Source organism: Lemur catta, chromosome 4 (genome assembly GCF_020740605.2).
Source record: "Lemur catta isolate mLemCat1 chromosome 4, mLemCat1.pri, whole genome shotgun sequence".
Classification (NCBI taxonomy): Eukaryota; Metazoa; Chordata; class Mammalia; order Primates; family Lemuridae; genus Lemur; species Lemur catta.
In genome coordinates this window covers 116,821,294-116,841,855 of record NC_059131.1, presented here as the reverse complement: position 1 = coordinate 116,841,855, position 20,562 = coordinate 116,821,294, and the positions used below count along the sequence as shown (strand labels likewise).

Sequence of the window (20,562 nt, the reverse complement as noted above, 5' to 3'; positions counted from 1 at the left end):
ACATTCTTATCACTGAGGATAGATGCTGCCTCCCAGAAACCAGGGACAAAGACCAGGCAAAATTTTTATTATACATCCTGTGATTTTCTTCTTAGCCAGTTCATATGTTTATGTTAATATTGACTGATTTTCAAATATGGAAATATCCCTGCATTCCTAGAGTAAAGCCCACTTGGTCATGGTGTATATATGTTTTTTTTAATATATTGCTCAATTCTATTTTCTAATATTTTGTTGAGGATGTTTGCTTCTATATTGATGAATGATGTTGGTATGTAGTTTCCTTTTTTTTGTACTTTCTTTGTCTTTTGAAACCAGGATAATATTAGCTTCATAAAATGAATTAGAAAGTGCTCTCTCCTCTTCTATTTTCTGGAACAAACTTTGGAGAATTGGTGTTAATTTTCTATAAACCTTTAGTAGAATCTCCAGTGAAATAATCTGTGCTGAGATATTTTTTGGTTTGGGATGTTTTGAACTATAAATTCAATTTCCCTAATAGTAATAGGGTCATTCAAATTATATATTTTATATTGGATGAGTTGTGGTAGTTTGTATTTTTTGAGGAATTGGTCCATTTCCTCAAGTTGTCAAATTTATATGTGTAGAGTTGTTCTTAGTATTCCCCTATCTTGTTGGTATCTTTGAGGTCTATAGTGATATACCTTGTTTTATTCCTAATATTGGTAATTTGCATCCTCTCTCTTTTTTCCTTGTTGGTCTTGCTAGAGGTTTGCCAATTTTATTGATCTTTTCAAAGAACCAGCTCTTTGTTCCATTTATTTTCCCCATTACTATTCTGTTTTAGTTTCACTAATTTCCATTATTATTTCTATTATTTCCCTTCTCATGCTGGCTTTGGGTGTATTTTGCTACTCTTTTTCTAGGTTTTTAAGGTGGGAACTTAGATTATTGATATGAGACTTTCCTTTTTTTCTAATGTGCACATTTAGTGCTGTGAATTTGCCCTCTCAGCACTACTGTAGCTGTGCCCCACAAATTTTGGTGTATTTTATTGTTCACTCAGTTCAATGCACTTTTAAAAAAATTGCTTGAGACTTCCTCTTTGAACTGTGGATTATTTAGGAGTGTGTTGTTTAGTTTTCAAGTGCTTGGAGATTTCCTTGTTATCTTTCCATTATTGATTGTTAGTTTGATTTCATTGTGGTAAGAAAACATGCTCTGTGTTATTTCAATTCTTTTAAGTTGACTGAGGCTTGTTTTATGGCTCAGGATACAGTCCATATTGGTGTATGTTCCATGGGTGCTTGAGGAGAATGTGCATTCTGATGCTGCTGGAGAGTCGAGGTTTTCCAGAAGAACAGAAGAAATAATATATAGATATGAAAGGAAATTTCTAGGGGAAATTGGCTCACATGATTACCAAGGCGAAGTCCCACAACAGGCCATCTGCAAGCTGGCAGATGAAAGAAGCTGATAGTGTGGCTCCCAGAGAAGCTGGTAGCCTGGCTCAGTCCAAGCCCCAAAGCCCCAGAACCAGGGAAGCTGCCAGTGCAGCCCCCAGTCTGAGGCTGAGGCTGAAGGCAGGAGAGTCCCTGGGAGACCACAGGGAGGCTGTGGTGTGAGTGTCAAAGTCCAAAAACCAAGGAACCTGCAGTCTGATGTCCAAAGGCAGGAAGAGAAAAAGCATCTGGCTCTGGGAAGGAGAGCAAGAGGAGGCAAGAGGAAGCTGAATATCTATCTCCCTTCCTCCTGCTTTGTCCCAGCCCCGGCCGGTGGGATGGTGCCACCCACACCCAGGGCAGGCTTCCTCCCTCAGTCCACTGACTCGCATGCCAGTCTCCCCCGAAACACCTTCCCAGACACACCCCGCAACAACGCTTCCCCAGGCATCTGGGCATCCCTGAATCTAGTCACATTGACATCTAATGTTAGCCACCACAAGTGCAGTGTTCTATAAATGTCAGTTAGATCCTGTTGAATTCTCCTAGAGCCTTGCTAATTTTATGTCAAGTTTTTCTGTCGATTTTTGAGAGAGGGATGTTGAAGTTTTCAATTGTAATTGTGTATTTGTCTAGTTCTGTTAGGTTTTGCTTCATGTATTTTGCAGCTCCATTGTTTGGTGCATAGGTTGATATGTCTTCTTGGCAGACTTACCTTTTTAACATTATATAATTTCCTCTTCTGTCTCTGGTAATCATCTTTGCTCTGTAGTCTATTTTGTCTGATATTAATATAGCCAGCCCTGCTTTCCTTTGGTCAATATTTATATGATACATTTTCATTCCTTTACTTTTAACCTTCCTATATCGCTACATTAGAAGGGAATGTCTTGTAGGAAACCTATATTTGGGTCATGTTTTCTAATCCAATTTGTCAATCTCTGTCTTTTAATTAGTGTAACTTTAGGTCGTTTTTGTTTAAAGTAATTATTGATATGTTAGGGCTTACGTCTGTCATTTTATTTTTTGTCTTCTGTCTGTTCTCTCTGCTTCTGTTTTCTCTGTTTTCTCTTTCCTGCCTTCTTGTAGGTTACTGGAACATATTTTAGAATTTCATTGTGATGTATCTATAGTGTTTTTGAGTGCATTTCTTTGTCTAGCTCTTAATGGTTTCTCTAGGTATTACATTTACATATATATGACTTATCATAGTCTGTTGGCGTCATCATTTTGCCAGCTTGAGTGAAGCATAAATACCTTACCTCCCTTTACATTCCTTCCCCGGCCCTTTGTCATATAATTATCTTAAATATTTCTATACATACATTGAGAGTCACATCAAACAGTGCTATACTTTTTGTTTCAATTGTCAAACATTATTCAGAAAACTCAAGAGGGGAAGAAAATCTACATTTTTGCTTACTGTGTTCTTTCATCCTTCCTGATGTTCCAAAGATTCTTCTTTTATTGTTTTCTTTATATTTAGAGAACAACCTTTGGCCATTCTTTTAGGGTAGGTCTGCTGGTGAGAAATTCTATTAGTTTTCCTTCCTCTGACAGTGTCTTGATTTTTTCTTTAATCTTGATGGGTGTTTGTTTGTTTAGGGATTTTTTTTTTTTTTTGCTGGATATTCTTTATTCTGATTTTCTTTCAGCATTTGAAAAATATTGTGCCACTTCTTTTTGACCTCCTTGGTTTCCAATTAGAAATTTGTTGTCATTTGTTTTACGTATAATCTTTAGTTTTCAGAAATTTAATTACAGTGTGTCTTGGTGTAGATTTCATTGTTTTTATCCTACTTGGAGTTTATTCAGCTTCTTGAATCTTTAGGTTTATGTCTCCTGCCAAATTTGGGAATTTTGCAGCCATTATTTTTCTGAGTATTTTTTCAGTCCTGCCCTCTTACTTCTTTCTTTCCAAAACTCTGATGACATGAATATTAGATATTTTGTTATAATCCCACAAGCCTTGGGTCTAGTATTAACCAAGTGAACTGCAAGAATTTGTACTTTCAAACTCAGTATTTGAAAACCTAAAAAAAAAGCGTGGGCCATAAGGAAGCAGTAAAGTATCATGGTTAGGAGATTAGCCTTGGTATTAGACTGGCCTGGGTCCTAGTCCCAGCTCTGCCACTTATTAGCTGCATAACATTAAGAAAAGGAAACTACGTCTTAGTTTTATGTCTTTAATCTCTAAAATGGAGAAAAAATCTATGAATTCATAATAATAATTAAAAGAGAGCAAAGAAAAAAGTCCTCCATTTTCACTATTTTTTGCAATAATCAACTTATTTGAAATTCATTAAAGCATAATAATTATTAATCTTACCCTTCCAATAGGAAATATATTTCATGGTAGCCAAATAACTTCAGCTGATAAAGGAAAGCTCGGCTTTACAGAAGAATGCCAGGCAATAAATGTAGGAGGAATGATAGAATTAGAAAAATCATTGATTTGAAATTTCTAAGGAAATCATTATCAAGTAGCATTAAAAAAGGAAAAGTGGCCAGGCATGATGGCTCACACCTGTAATCCTAGCACAGGGAGACTGAGGCAGGAGGATCACTTGAGCTCAGGAGTTCAAGACCAACCTGAGCAAGAGAGAGAACTTATCTCTACTAAAATAAAATTAGCTGGGTGTGGTGGCAGACACCTGTAGTCCCAACTACTTGGGAGGCTGAGGCAGGAGGTTTACTTGAGCTCAGGAATCTGAGATTGGAGTAAGCTATGATGATGCCACTGCACTCTAGCTGTGATGACAAACAAGACTCTTTCTCAAAAAAAAAAAGGAAAAGTCAGAATGGGTGTCTTAGTTCATTTGTGTTGCTATAAAGGAATACCTAAAAATATTTTTTTTTAAAAAAGAGGGGTATTTGGCTCCTGTTTCTGCAGGGTATACATGAAGCATTGAGCCAGCATCTGTGAGGGCCTCAGGCTGCTTCCTGGCAGAAGGCGAAGGGGAGTGGCGTGTGCAGAGATCACAGGGTGAGAGACAAAGGGAGAGGGCGGGGAGGTGTCAGCCTCTTTTTAACAACCAGCTCTCTGAGGAACTCACTCACCCTCAAGGAAGGGCATTAATCTATTCTGGAAGTATCTGCCCTTGTGAATCAAACGCCTCCTATCAGGCCCCACCTCAACATTGGGGATCAAATTTCAACATGCAATTTGGAGGGGACAAACGTCCAAACTATAGCAATGGGATAGATCAATTATCTTGGCATTACTCCTATTCTAAACTCCAAACTGTGCTCTAAGAGCAGAGTTCTTAATTTTAAGGGATGTTGATAAATCAAAGCATTCAGAGCAGGTAAACAAAGTGGTCACAGAGCTGGGCGTGGTGGCTGACACCTGTCATCCCAGCTACTTGGGAAGAGTTCGAGGCTGCAGGGAGCTATGATTGCACCACTGCACTCCAGCCTGGGTGACAGAATGAAACCCTGTCTCTAAAACAAGTAAAAAATAAATAAATGAAAATTTTTAAAAAGTGGTCCTATAAGGTTGAGGCAGGCTGGAGTGGAGAAGGCCGCAGAGGGGATGTCTTCAGTCCACAAGGGACCCTCATACATTGCACAGGATAAATTCACTATTTGGTGGCTTCAGAAGCAGGAAGACAGGCAGATGAAAGACGTTGCTGGCAGCGAGAGAGGAAAAGCTTCAGTTAGTGCTGGGGAAGACAGAACTGAAGCTGGTGAGAGGCGCGGTGCTGAGGGAAAATGCGGACAGTGAGGCCCTAATATCAGTGTGTCCCCAACGTGACAATGCAGGGCCGAGGGCAGCGGGACAGGGCCCACTGGGTTGGTTCTGTGGGTCTTGACCAACATGCTGGCTCCTAAAGTGCCCGGTCTGAGAACGTTTCCTCCGGCTGCCAGTGTCCTGACCAGCAGACGGGGGTGGCCACTGGCCAGGCTCTTGGCTGAGTTGAGTGGTTTGTCCCCATCCCACTGTTGTGGCATCAGGTGGGCCTGTTTGCGAGGGTCACCCACAGGCAGCCTCCCTCCATGGCGGGCTTCTGCGCTCCTGCCCAGAGTCCCTGACTGCTTCCCAGCGAGCACTGCTGGGCACGGGGTGCTCAGGGAGCCCCCAGTCAGATGGGAGAAAGCAGCACAGACTGCAGCTGAAGAGCTCTGCACTCCCTTCCGGTTCGAGAAACGGGAAGGCAAAGACCTGGTGAGCAGCGGGGGGGCCCTGGAGGTGTAGCCTGTGGGCCATGCACGCGGGCAGCACCCCCACGGGGCGGAGGAGGGGAGGCCCCGGGCTGGCCGGCCTCTCTCTGCATGGCCAGCACGGGCGGCTCATGCACACTGAGCCCGCAGTGAGCAGGGGCGTGCACGCGTGTGTGCGTGTGTGCGTGTGTGTGCATGTGTGTGCGTGTGTGTGCGTGTGCATGTGTGTGTGCATGTGTGTGCATGTGTGTGTGCGTGTGTGCGTGTGTGTGCATGTGTGTGCGTGTGCATGTGTGTGTGCGTGAGTGTGTGCGTGTGTGTGTGCATGTGTGTTCACGTGCGTGCGTGCATGTGTGTGTGTGCATGTGTGTGTGCATGTGTGTGCGTGTGCATGTGTGTGTGCATGTGTGTGCGTGTGTGCATGTGTGTGTGCATGTGTGTGCGTGTGCATGTGTGTGTGCGTGAGTGTGTGCATGTGTGTGCACTTGCGTGCGTGCATGTGTGTGTGTGCATGTGTGTGTGTGCATGTGTGTGTGTGCGTGTGTGTGTGCATGTGTGTGTGTGTGTGTGCACGTCAACGCTCGGGTTGTGCTTCTGGTGAGAAGCACTGCGGGGAGGGTCCCTTGTGGACTGAAGACATTCCCTCCGCAGCCTTCTCTTTTCCAGGCTGGCTCCACCTTATGGGACCACTTCTTACAAATTTTCATTTATTTTAGTTTCTGCTTTTTTTAAAGACAGGGTCTCGTTCTGTCACCCAGGCTGGAGTGCAGTGGTGCAATCATAGCTCCCTGCAGCCTCGAACTCCTGGGTTCCAGTGAGCCTCCTTCCAGCAACACACTCTGTGTTTTCACCCCGGCACGTGAAGGCCGCTGCCTTGTTAGAGTTTTCCAAACGGAGAAACTTACAGACACACAGGGGGCCCCAGAGGCTGGACTAGGGACTGTGCTTCTGTGGAACTGCCGTGTGCCCTGAGCTGTGCTGTTACTTCAGTTACTTCTCATTTTAATTCAATTTTGAGACTTATCAGCACTATGCTCCTCTACTTCCGGATTGGGCCAAGGAGGCAAGAGGGTAAACTGAGTCCAGACTGCCATGGATAAGTGAACAAGTGTGTCCTGGGTCGCAGCTTCTCAGGTGGCCCTGGTCCTGGCCGTCCGGGAGGAGGCCCAGAGGACAAGCGGGAGGATCCCAGAGTCCCCGAGGAAGCCAATCCAGCCCTGGGGGGCCTCGGGTTCTTGCTGGGGGACATGGGAACTCAGTTTCTGACGCCTTGTGCTTTGGCCTGGGGCGTTTCGTAGGAGGCATTTTCAGCTGGGAGCACCCAGGCTGCGGTTAACGACCTGAGGTTCTGTTGGGTGACAGAATCCTGAGCCCTGGACTCCTCCAGACGTTTCACTCCAGCTCAGAGGCCTCCCCACACTACCCCGTGCACACCCCTCTGGGGGGATTTGGAAGAGAGGTTTTAGCCCCGATTGCATTACCTTTTGATATCTTCAGGACTCATTTTTATCCCTCTGCCGGATTCTAACCTTACTGTGCCACTAAGAACCTTTTTTTTATAATTTCAATAAACTTCGTATTTTGAATAGTTCTAGATTTATAGAAAAGTTCCACAGACAGGACAGAGGCCCCCATATGCCTTTCAGTTTGCCCTGTCAGAGCTCACATCACTGGAGTAGGAATGAACCCGGACTCGGGCGTTACTATTAACTGGCATCTAGCTCCAGGTTTCCTTAGCTTCCACCTCATGTCCTTGTTATGTCCCAGTGTCCCATCCAGACATTACATTACATTTAGCTGTCATGTCTGCTTAGGCCCCTTTCGGCTGTGACAATTTCTCAGACTGTCCTTGTTTTTGATGACCTAGACAGCTAGCTAGCTTTCTCCTTCACCATTCTTTTTAAATTGTGGCCAAAAAACAAAACAACAACAACAACAGCAAAGCCCCCAAATCCCAAACCCATTATTAAGATCCATTTTAAGTTCTGGTGCTGAAATGGCCAAAATGATCAAAAAATATTGCCAGCTGTTATGAGATTTGGGGAGCAACTGGTGTGGGGGGGCTTGAACTTTTTCTAGAGAGAGCTCTGACCACCACAGCTTTGTGCATCCAGGGTTACTATGTTAATTAACGAGAGCTGGAATCTGACCCAAAGACAGAGGAGAGAGGCTCCCAGCATCTCAGCTGTGTGATGTTTCTCTCCATTTTTCATGCTAATCCGGATCCGTACTTCACTTAAGATTCACTTTAATGAACCTATTACAGAGAGATCATGGCTCCCACAAGTCTTCCTCCTAGTCTGAAATCCTATAAAATTTATAAAAACAGTTTTTATCACACTGTCTTGTGTAGCTCAGTAGCTTGAAGCAGGCCAGGTTGGCTTCCCAACCAGATTGTAAGGTCCTTGACACCAAGGGCCAACTTTCTTGCTTCTTTTATACTCTTTGCAACAGTTTTATTATTTTATAGATTGGGCAGACAGGGAAAACAGACAGAGTGACTCGGCTGCACAGAAAATATGCTGAAATGAAACATGGCAATGACGAGTGACGTTCATTTACGTCAGCACAGAAAATCTGCTGAAATGAAACATGGCAATGACGAGTGACGTTCACCAGGGCTGCAGCTGAGGGAGGCAAGGGAAGTGCTTGGCTGCCGTGCAAAATTTAAGGGGACACCAAAGAACTCAGTAATCAAGATAAGTAATAGTTTAATGCAATATTTAAAAAATAAAAGTTATTTCCATGCAAAAGTCTTGATGAACAGAATACCAGAATTTTAAATAAAGACAAGATGTTGTTGTTTGTTTTATGGCCCTGTATCCTTGTCTAAATGACAGTCACTTCTAATCAGTCCGGGGTTCCAGACCTGCGGAGCTGTGTCATCACTCACCAGGTGACGTACAGGCATTGGCCAGAACACGCAAACAGCCTGGGACATGCTGGGCGCTAGACAGTGTTCTGTTCTCTGTACATTTTTCATCAACTTTTTACCTTTGGTTCTAAGTATGTGAGGATGTTCCCATAGCTGCATTTAGAGATGCACATTGTTCCTTTTTGTCAGCTCCATATGACTCCTTATGACACTGAAATTTACGAAGAGCTTTAACATTTATCATTTCATTTAATCCTCTGGGGAAAAAAGTCCTGTGAGTAGATGGTGTCATCTTCATTTTAGAAAAAAAGAAAAAAAACCCTCTTAATCTGGGCCTCAGATTAAGTTACTAACCCAGCAACACTGAGCTGGCCCGTGGTGGAGCTGGGAATCCCAACGTGACCTGACCCAGATCCCCGACTCGGGCTGCCTGGGCAGACGCTTTTGTAGACACGACCAAACTCTCTGCTCCTCCCCTCTCAGCTCTGTGCACTCACATCCATCTCTGCTATTTCGCCTCTGCAGGGGATGTGTGCACGCCTGTGTGAGCATGTGTGTACACATACGTGTGCACGTGCATGTGTTCAGAGTACGAGAAGATGTGAAATAAAGAACACAGGTGCCTGTGGCATAATTGCATGAGCATGTGTGTGCAAGTGTGTATGGGTGTGTGTTAGCTTGAGCATGTGTGCACAAGGATATGCTTACATGAGCATATGTGTACACACATGTGCTTGTGTGAGCATGTGTGTACACATGTATGTGTTTGTGTATGAAAAGACATGAAGCAGAGAACAGAAACAGTGCAAAGGAGGGCTGAGGCTGCCGTGGGCCATGGCCGCTCCCCACCTGCCTTCCTTCCCAGGCTTAGGGGGAAGGCTCAGAATCTTGGCACACGACGTAGAAGTTGCCACCGCCAAGGCTGTAAGAACAAAGTAACGTGTTCTTTGGGGAAACTTTGGTTTGCCTTTTCTAAAGTGAGTGCCTGAAAGACCCATGCAAAGGTGCAGCCTGGCTTCTGACTAGTAATGGGACTTTTCTTGGTGTGCATCAGGAACTGTTCCACGGAAGGTAAAACAGTCTCTGAAACGCCATCTCCTCCCCAAACCTCTGCCCAGCATAAAAACCTGAGAAATCGTTACATGGAGGACCACACACTGGCAGCTTTCAGCAGTGTTCCTGGCTAAATATTGTTGTAGCCTGTGTTAGTTTTGACAGGATTAGTCATGGAGTCCTGATATAAGACTCCCAGGATCCCTGTTGGCTGGACAGCCTGTTAAAATATTGTTTTATTTCCTTGCAGTTTGCAAGCTCACAGAGTCCTGCGAGACTTTTTTAAGTATATTGTTTCTTGGCCAATGTGTTTCAAAACATAGCAGCTCAGACGGGGAGAGAGGCAGCTGCTTTGCCTGAGAGTGTTTGAGGAGATACCCCACAAAGGTAGACGAGAGACTGCCATATGATGTGGGCAGGCCCAGGGGACACCCCACGGGAGCAGGAACTGGTCCTGTGGGTTGGCCTGGGTGTGGTGGCCACTCATTCCTCACGGTGCTAATGTTTATGCATGTGGAGAGCTCAGGACAGGCTCTGCTGGGCAGCCCAGATGGGACGCAGGCCTGTGGTGGAGGAAGGCTGTGAGCAGCCAGGCGGTAGGAGCTTTAGGGAGTGTGGCCCATGCATTTAAGGCAAGTGCCATGAAATGTGGGCCACGGAGCTATTCTGAAGGCTGGAAGCCAGGCTCCAGACATGAGAGTGGGCTCTTCCACCAGCCAGGAGCTACTGTCTCTGTTTCACTTTGTTTTAGCTTGGTCCAAGGACTGTAGGTGAAACTGGTAGGTGGCTGGACAGCTTGTTGGACCTATGGCTATTCTGGGTAATGTCACTTGTTTTGAACTGTACGGTGCCCAGGTTTTGGTGTCCAGGCCTTAGTGAATTTGGTGGAAAAATAATGCCTTTAATAAACTACTATTAGTGAATGGCTACCTCATCCCCTCTGTTTTTGATTTGTTTACTCTTTTAGAAATGGAGTATCCCAGGCTGGCCTCAAGGATCAAGTGATCCTCCCACCTCGGCCTCCGGAGTAGCTGGGACTGTCGCCTTGTGCTGCGGTGCCTGTCTTCTCTCTATTTTTCACACTTCAAATATTTTAGGCTAATTTAAAAGATCACAAAACAATGAGGCCAAAATTTTACAAGTTTTGTGTCATTTTTTTCCTAAATAAAAGTCTGCTAAATCTTGTTACTTTATGGACTTCAGCCTCTGTTATCCTATACACTTTCCTGTATGTTGTCCCAAAAACCTCTTTGTCCTAGGCTACTCTGATTGTGCCATTGCTTGGTTCCCGATTGTCAGAATTCACCGGAGTTCTCAGCGTGAATGAATGCCCGGGACCACGGTAGAACAGGCAATGCAGGCCAGTTAAATGCAAGGACGCATGAAGGGTGTCATGGGAACAGCACGAGTGAGTCCTTCCTCCTGGTTCGTCTGCACCTCTCCCTTTCTCTCTCTGCTCCAGAGGCTGCAAACAGGCTGCTACCATGGGACACCCACCCCACAGCCACGCTGGAGGGCATGCCTTTCCTGACCGTCGCTGCCTGTAGGGGCAGGGATGGACTCAGTACCCCACAAAGCTCTCCCGAGTCACCTGGTCTACGATGTTCAAATCCCATAACCCCCAGACTTGGGATATCATTCATCCCAGAGGAGTTTGTGTTTTCTAATGTACATGGTTACATACTGTCTTTTACGTGCATTTTACCTGTCTCTGTCTTAGCAGGTCGATTCCTCAGGGGCAGGAAGACAGTCCTTTGTTTCTTCCGTCCCTCCTCCTGGCTTTTACCAGTGATCTGCAGCTCAAAGGTCCCTGATAAACAGGGTGACTATAGCCTCTTGGGACATTTAGCGTTTTTGTTTGTTTTAAATTTACATCTTAATGGCTTTACTCTTGGAAACATAATTCTGCTTTCTGGAATCAATGGAGCACTTAGCAGTTCTGCTTCCTAGCCAGGCACAGTGGCTCACTCTTGCAATCCCAGCATTTTGAGAGGCCAGGGTGGGAGGATCACCTGAGGCCAGGAGTTCGAGACCAGCCTGGGGAGTAGAGTGAGACCCCTGCCACTACACAGCCTACATGCTAAGTGCAAATGGAAAGTAGTCCCCTACCCTCAGGAACTAAGAGGAATGTTGGTGGCCCTGCCCTGCTTTCTGCTTGCTGTCACCGGACAACCTGTGTCCCCAAAGCTTCCTTTCATCTCTTAAGTAGCTGGCTGTCAAATCTCCATGTCCTCCACACCTTCCCCACGTGAAGGAAGCTCTTAGAGGGATCCTGGGAAAGTGTCCCTGCCAGCGACCAGCCTTCCCCTCTGCTCACTCTCTTCCCGGCTGCTTGGCCTCCCCTGGGCCGTGGTCACTCGCGCTCCGCCCTGGTTTGCTGACGCAGCGTGTCAGGGGTGAGTCTGCTGAGGGCCTAAGCTCAGGCCAAATGTTTGAGCCCGGCTGTTCCCAAAGTCCCAGTCCCTGGAGTGAAAACAGAGCGGCAGTGGGGCAGACGGCAGCAGGAGGGAGGGAGGACGGCGCGGACCTTCCGGAAGGGCAGCGAGGGCGCAGGATGCACAAGGCCTCTGGCCGCCCCCCAGAGCCAGCTGAGACGCGGCCGCTGCCAGGGCAGCCTGCATTTCCGGGCAGGAAACAGCGGGGGTCACCTTCCAGCCTCGCCGCCGTGGAACACCAGCCTGTTCGGCCCGCACTGAGCCCAGGGAGGCGGACACCTGGCCAGGGAAGGAAAGGGGGCGCAGGTGTGTGTCTGCAGGTAGCTGCGCAGTGCTGGTTCCAGGATGCTCTTCCCCCCACTGCGCAGGAGCTAAGGGGTGGGGCGGGGCGAGGGGTGCTGGTGCTTAGTGTAGGGACAGGTACCGGGCACCACTCTGCCCCACAGCACGCCACGCACTGAGGCACGCAGTTTAGTTTGGGTCTTCAGTAAATGCCCGAATGGAAGGATTTTGCTTTTGCACCACCCCGCACGCGGTGTCCGTGCTCTAATGAGGTCAACCCGGCTGGGCCCCTTCCTGCAGGGGGTGGGGGTGGGGGGGCAGTCGTGTGTGGGGAGACGGGTTGCAGGCTTGGGGGCGGCGCGGACTGGGAGTGTTGGAGCAGGAGTCGGGAGGGACCGGCAGCCACACCCCCGAGCTCTGGCTTGAGCTCCTTCCTGGACTGTTAACTCAGGTATTGATCCGGTCCCCATTCCCTGGGGCCAGCCACTTTGTAGGCACCGAGGGCAACAGAATGAGCAGGAAAATGCCAGCCCTCTAACTCAGGGCTTGCAACTTTTTTGATCATAATCCACAGTAAAATGTAAAAAATACATTTTTCATGGTGATCCAGCACACACACACACACACACACAGTCACACACGGAGACACAAACACACACAGACTCACACAGACACAAACACACTCACACACACAGAAACACACATTCACACACAGAGACACACGGAGGAAACAAAAGTTGTACAAAACAGGCCGATCCATACTATCAATATGTGCGATGCATCCTATTTTGTTCTATTCTCTTCTTTTTCTTTCCTTAAACGCTGACCACAGCTCACTGCAGCGATTTCCTGATGGACTAAGGGCCGAGGAGCAGTGCGAGGAGGCTGCGGAGCCGCACGGGGGACCGGCTGAGAACCGGGCGGCCGCGTGTGCGGCTCTGAGCTCTGCGGCAGGGGTTTCTCCCGAGCCGGGAGCTGCGGCTGGGGGGGCTGGGGGGCCTGGGGGGGGGAACCTGGATCAGCCGGAGCAGGGGACGAAGGGTGGCCCGGGCCATTCGGCAGAGGAGGTCGGGCTGAGCCCGGAGAAGAGGCTGGAGGCGGCCGGGAAGACGCCGCGGCGGGAGCGCGTTTGCGAGCCGAGGGCGACGCTGTGTCGCTCCACGCTGTGTCGCTCCACGCTGTGACCCACGGCGCATCTTGGCCTTCTCCAGCCCTCGGCTTTGGCGTTTGTGGAGTGTTTCTTATTTGGGCTGCGTGTAGGAGGAGTGAATATTCACACACGGATCATTATATTGTACGTAACATGCACTGCGCATCGGCCCTCCAGCTGGTGTCCAGCTACACAGTCCCGCACCACGTGAAAACATTCTGTCAAGGCAGACCACACATATGACAGTGGTCCCCAAGGTCAAAACGGAGATGAATGATTTCTGTGGCCTAGTGACGCAGTGGCGGTGGAGCGTGACACATTAGTCCAACACTGCCTGGGCTATGAAAGCAAAGCGCATGCAATACGCTCGGTGTGCGACACTTGATAAAAATAAACAACTAGGTTACTGGTTTGTATATTTATTAACCTTTTATTTTTTTTTAGAGTATGCTCATTTTGCTTACATAAAAAAAGTAAATGTAACACAGCCCCGGGCAGGTCCTCCAGGAAGCATCCAGAAGGCATTGCTGTCACAGGGCGGCAGCCCCAGGCCTGCTGTCGGCCCTGAAGACCTTCCGGAGGGACGAGGTGTGGAGTGGACGGCAGTGATATCGATGATCCTGACCCTGTGTAGGCCTACTGTGTGTTTGTGTCTTAGTTTTTAAACAAAAAGTTTAAAAAGTAAAAAAAAAAAAAGTTAAAAATAAAAAAGCTTATAGCATAAGGATGTAAAGAAAGAAACTTTTTGTATAGCTGTACAACGTGTGTTTTAAACTAAGTACTATTACAAAACAGTCAAAAGTTAAAAAAATTAAAACAAAATAAAAATGTTACAGTAAGCTAATGTTAATATATTATTGAAAAAATAAATTTTTTTTTTATAAATTTAGTGTAGCCTAAGTGTGCAGTGTTTCCATAAAGTCTACAGACTTTATAAACACTAGGAACGTCCTAGGCCTCCCCTTCACCCAACACTCACTCACTGGCTCAACCAGAGCGATTTCTAGTCTCGGGAGCTCCATTCATGGTCAGTGCCCTACACAAGTGTCCATTTTTCATCTTTAGTGCTGTATTTTCACCATATCTTTTCTAAGTTTAGATATGTTTAGATGCACAAATACTTACCATTGTGTTACAGTTGCCTACAGTGTTCAGTACAGTCACATGCTGTGCAGCTCTGCAGCCCGGGAGCAATCAGCTGTCCATGTAGCCTAGGTTTGGAGTAGGCTGCACCATCTGGGTTTGTGTAAGTAACTCTGTAATGTTTGCACAGCAATGAAATCACCTAAAAAAAAGCACTTCTCAGAACATAACCCCATCATTGCCCGATGCCTGACTGTGTCAAGCTGTACATGGAGTGGTTCGTGTTGTACACTGTGTGGTGCATTGTCCCTCACACTGCATATTGTAAGTTGTATAATGAGCGCATTGATTCGGATGTACTTGATCTGCTCAAATGCACTGTTATATAATAATCATACTATATTGATTTTGTTATCACCGTCACCATTAAAAAGTAGCTGAGGAAGAACCACCCCCCAAGCCATCCTGCCTGCTAAAACCATCTGTCCACCTTTGTCTTGGTGGACAGGGGTCTTGCGTGAGTTCCTGTTAGGGATGAGGGCCCATCTGCCCTGAGATCAGGATCAGGTGGGTTCTGAATGTGTCCTGAGGCCGTCCCAACCCTGGGAAAGGGGGCATTGCTCGCTCTGCAGGGGGTAGCCAGGCAAGGCAGCCTCCAAGTCCAGGGGAGCAAGCCACTCCTTCTCTGGGGGCTGCGGGGGAGAAGTAGGCGGTGCATCTGGAGAAGGCGACAGCAGGCACCCCCCGGGGTGACCCAGCTCTCCCCTAGCCCTGCCTGCTCTCCCTCTGGACTCCCTGTCTCAGGGATGGCTTCTCTCCCCTGCCCCCACCAGGCCATGGCTCCCTTGTCCTCACGGAGCACTCAATGTCTCCATGCCACTCATCTAGCACTGTTCATACTAACTATCCTCATTGACTGGATTGTCGGGTGCTTTAGGGCAGGGCAGTGAGGTTTGCACCTGTCTCTGTTCGAGTATGCGGCCCCAGCAGGAGGCAGCTCCTCACAGGCCCTCCTGTTTCAGTAAATTGGTAAATTAAAAACCGTGCACAAGGTGTGTTGTGCCAGTGGCTCCAAGCAAGGCAACAAACAGCAATGACATATGCCCATTATAGGCAAGACAGAGAGCACCAAGGAAGGGCACAGTGAAGGCTTGCCTTTCCCAGGTCAGGTGCTGTGGGAAGACAGCCGGTGCGAGGACCCAGCGGGGGTAGTTGGCGCTCACGAGACACGCTTGCTGTCCTCCAGGCAACGCATAACACAGGCAATGGCGTAGTTACTTCCTTTCTGATTTCCTTAAGCTGTTTTTGTTTTATTCCCAAACATGACATCTCTTGTCTCCCTTTCTCATGGAGTTAGTTAAAAACAACAACAGCAGCAATAGATAGTAAAGAGAATACTAAAGAGGTAGGTGTTTGCCCCAGGCTATGAAAATTAAGTTGGGAAGAAAGAGTAGTACTGTTAGTATCAGTAGTTGTCAGGGAGAGCTATCACTAGAACAGCTCTCACAAAATCTCCACTTCTCAAAACAGCCCTGCAGTGTAGACATTATCCCCATTTTAAAGGGGAGGAAGTGCCAGCTCAGAGAAACTACCCTCACAGGCTGGGAGACGTCCACACTGATCAAGGGGTGGGGGCTTAGCACACCCCCACGTGCCTACAAGCACACACTAGCTGACGTGGACTCTGGAAATGTAATTCAGTTTAAGGTTAGCATATGCAAAAAATTATCAAGATAGCAAAATGCTACCAGTGCTGCAAAAAAAAAAAAAAAAAAAAATACATTGGATGTAATACATGTTCAATCCGAATCAAAGCCACTTTTTCTTCATCTGCTGTTTTACAGGATCGGATTTAGCCAGGACTTCACCTTGGAGTGACCTGCTCCACTCATGAAGCAGAGCTGCGCTGCGGAGGCAGGGGGTGGGGAGTGGAGGGCCTGTCTCCTGTGTCAACGCACCTGCCACTCCAGGCCCTGAGGACAGGTGAGCCCAGCCTCTGTAAGATCTCACTGGCCTCCAGGATTTAAGAGCACCAAGGAGGGGCCAGGGGACCAGGGGGACTTTGGAAGTCTCAAGACAAAGAGACGCTCACAGCTCCGGCCAGGTGAGGGTGGAACCAGGCTCCCCTGCTGGGTTCAGGCCCCTCGTGCTCTGCTGAGGCGTGGGAGCACAGGTGACTCTGAGGCTGAGCGGAGAGGAGTGAAAGAAGGAAATGTGGCCCCCACGGATCCTGCCAGGGGGTGGGAGAGGCTTCTGTGCACAAGCCTAGGAAAGAAAGAATATGGGAAACAGGTTCCAACATGTGCTCTGATGGGGACTCAGCACTCAGCGTATGGTGCCACCAACATCTATTTGTCATCTACCACGTGCCAGGGCCTGCGCCAGCTGCTGGGAGCACAATGGTGTATAAGTTGGTCCCTGCTCTCCAATCAGAGAGACAGATACACGACTAAACATGATTTGCTATCTGCTAAGACAGCGCCACGCAGAAGGGGGTACAGGTGACCAGAAGAGGAATTCTTAGCCCAATCCAGAGGATTCTTAGAGGAAACGACTCATGAAGTGAATCTCAAAAGACTGGCAAAGGCCGACCGAGCAGAGACAGTGGACAGAGCACCCCAGGCGTGGGGCCGGGGTCTGAGCAAAGGCCCGGGCAGCACATGGGGAGAGGCGTCTCGGGCCGCTTGGGCTGCCACAGCAAAGAACCGCAGACTGGACGAGTCGCCCGCAGAGACACGTTGTCTCCCAGTCCTGGAGGCCGGCAGTCTGGGATCCAGGTGCCTGCAGGTTGGTCTCATCTGAGGCCTCTCTCTTTGGCTTACAGCTGTCATCCCTCTGTGTGTGTCTGTGTCCTCAGCGCCTCTTATAGGGACACCAGGCACACCGGATTAGGGCCCATCACCAAGGCCTCATTTTGACTTCATCACCTCCTCAAAGACCCTGTCTCCAAATACAGATCACATCCCGAGGTACTGAGAGTTAGGGCTACAACACACAAATTTTGGGGAGGGGGACACAATTTAGCCCACGACAGTGGGGAAGTACAGGCGGCCGGTGCCCCCAGGGGAGCTCAGGTCAGCAGCTCAAGGGACATGCAGAGAGCTCTGACTTTGCTCTGCGGATGGCAGGGCTTTGAGGGTCACAGAGCCGCAAACTCAGCTCTTGCACTGGGCAGCTGTTGAACTTGGGCGTGCTGCTTCACCTCGGAGCCATAGCTCTCCCGTTTGTAAAACTGGAGTAAAACTGTCTACCTCATTGGGTTTGCCGTAAAAATTAAAAGGAAATGTTTCTAAAGCCATCGCACAGCGTGTGACAAGCGATGGGCATGCCGGGTGGCAAATGTGAGGAGAGTGCAGGTTAACAGGCCCAGCATCCAGGGGGCTGTGCAGACGTGACAGCCACTCCCCAGGCGGAAGAGCGGACCTGCCCGGCCCGAGCCAGGGTCCTTGTGTGCGGCGGCTCCGCCTGGGCGGCCCGCGTGGCCGCTCCAGAGCCGCCCTGTGACAGCGCAGACCACGGGACCCGCCGGGCGTGACTCGGCCCGCACCTGCGGGGAAGCGGCTTCCAGACGTGAAGGGCGGAAGCACGGAGGGAGGCGTGTGGCTCTCACTGTTCCTGCTTGTCGCTCGAGTCAGGGAAGAAGGAGGACTCCCCAGGGGCGGAGCGGGTCGCCCTCGCTGTGCCGCCGTCTCCGCAACACCCGCAGTCCAGCGGGGCGAGAACCGAGAGTCCCCGCGACAGTCAGCCGTCCGCTGTCGCCGGGCGGCGGCTCCCCGGGACCCGGCCGTGTGGAGAGTGTGCCACACGCCGCCTGATTATTTGGGGGATTGAGGGATTGTGCGGGACCAAGCTTGTCTCCTTCCAGAAATTTAATGAGAAAAATATTACAATTAGTCAAGCCTGCAGGGCCACCAGCTGACCCGGCGCCTGGGGGTCTTTAATTAAGCTACAGCGATGAGACCCCCCCCACCAGGTGTCCCCCACAGAGTCGTGACCAGATGAGTTCATTCGCCTTGAGTCTTTAACCTGAGAGGGCCATTAGCTCTCCAGGAAACGATCTTAATGTGAACCGGTCGCCTTTCACTGGGAAAAGGGACGCTCCGTCCCGTTGCCACCCAGCTCGGGCGGGACAGCGGTCCTGAGTCCAGTGGCCGTTTCTCCAGGGTGGGCGGCACAGTGGGGGGAGTTCACAGGCAGCCTCAGTCCTTTCTTCTCTTCTCAAAAAATTCGGGGTCTCCCAGCCACGCCCCCACAGGGCTCCCCATGCGCGCGCGCGCACTCTGACCTTCTAGAGCTCACCTTCCCGGGGGAGGGGTCATGGGGCCTGTCGCTGCGATCACAGCCTCCCTGAGAAGTGGCGCCAGCCTAGCACCGGGGCCTCTGAAAGCAAAGGGCCTGCGGAGCCGCTCCCTGCCGTTCGCCCTCGCGGCTCACAAGGACGACGGTCGCTAAAACGCGGATTCATAGTAGACGCGGGACCGGGCAGATTGACTGTGCGGGACCAGACGCCTGTGCCGCCGGTGTTGGCTGCAAACCACAGACGGATGCACACTTTTCATGTCACGCCCAGCGTGGTGCTGGCTTAGCGATGCTTCATAAGCATGAGTCCGGGAGCTTTTGTGTGGAAGGAACAAAATGGCCTTTTTTGAAAAATGATATTCTGCACCTCAGACTTACCAAATCTAGACTGTCCACCCCTCCCTCAGCTTGTCCTCGGTCGGGCATTTACTGCTTCCTGTTCCTGGCTCTGAAGAGGCCTTGCTGTGCCCGTCCGGAGTCCGGGCGGGCGGTGCTGAGGAGGGGCAGCCTCACGCCATCCAGTGTGGCCAAGAGCCATCAGAGACAGGGCGCCGCTGTCGCCAGGCGGTGACGCAGCAAGGGAGGCTGCCCGGGGGAGCAGCCCTGGCTGCGCAGCCACACGGGCTGCTGAAGACTGGATCCACTCCGGCTTCCTCACTCAAGCAGAACTGAAATATTTCCACAACATGCTCATGCTCCAAGGCCAAAACTGTGCCAGGCCCTGTGGAAATATAAAGATGAATCTAGTTTCTGATCTTCAGCCGAGAGACAGAGACACCAGATGCGGGCGAGGACACAGAAGCAGCCGCAGCTGCCTGTGCTGGCCTTGCGGAAGGAGCCCGGGAAAGGGGAGCGCAGGGAGCTCTGTCCCGGGCAGGAGGCGGAAGCTTTGTCTGGAAGAGGCCAGGCAGTAGCTGTGTTCGGCTCTGCAGGCCACACGGTCTTTGTCCCAACTCAACTCTAACGCTGCACAGTCGGAAGGCATCGGGGATCACGGCTGTGTTCTGATGAAACTTTATTTATACAAACGGGCGGGGGGCTGTAGGTTATAGGCTGCTGAGCCCCACACTGGGGGAGGGATTATTGTACGTGGTTCCAGTCTATTTCTAGGAAATTTTAGAGGAAAATTGTTATTACTGTTTCTCTCTCTCTCTCTCTTTCTCTATCTTCTGATGGTATTAATCCACCAGAATGATAATTTCTTTTACAATGATCATATTTTTCCTTTTTAAAACATTATAAAAGAAATACATGGCCACTATAAAATCACCGGAAAACAGAGGTAAACAAACAAAACAGTCCAATTGCTGGGCTAGTCCTCGTCCTTTACCTTGCCTCTTCCTTTCTCTGTTCACAAAGGTCCCTTGCAGTCCCACGGCCACCCACTGGAGGGACGCTTGGCTGGCGGGAGGGGAGAGAGAGCTTGGTGACCTTAGTGGGTCACTCGGCTCATGGTGAGGCCGGCGCGTGAGCACGGGGAGCTCACTGGTCTCTGCTGAAGTTCACTGTCACCTGCTCTGCCCACTGGGCTGGAGTTGTTAGTCTCTAAATGGTGGGAATTTCTACTGCGGTGACTTTGGAAGATAGAACCTGTCCAGCTCAACTCACCTCACTTCATTCCTTCGAGAAATGTTTGTTAAGAGCCCACTGGTGCCAGCCGGGCAGACCTAGGGGCTTTCGTTCTTGTCGGGGAGGCTGATGATCAACTAACACAGTAACAATGATCACTTCCGCATTGGATGGTAATGGCCGCGAAGAATAAAAAGGCAAGCACGCGGTGGCGGGGGTGGGGTGGGGGACACTCCCTCATGGGGGTCA

General features: G+C 49.3%; 1 long non-coding RNA gene across 2 annotated transcripts; it reads right to left on the bottom strand.

Annotated features, from left to right (window-relative positions):
* Positions 1–13,813: 13,813 nt before the first annotated feature.
* On the bottom strand, positions 13,814–19,265 carry LOC123636545. 2 transcript variants are annotated; one of them, XR_006734586.1, is made up of 3 exons: positions 19,123–19,265; positions 14,488–14,647; positions 13,814–14,015 (listed from the first exon to the last, which is right to left on the bottom strand). It is a non-coding gene; the product is annotated as an uncharacterized LOC123636545 (long non-coding RNA). The 2 variants fall into 2 exon arrangements; XR_006734587.1 differs by having other exon boundaries at positions 14,488–14,618.
* Between the last annotated feature and the right edge of the window lie 1,297 nt (positions 19,266–20,562).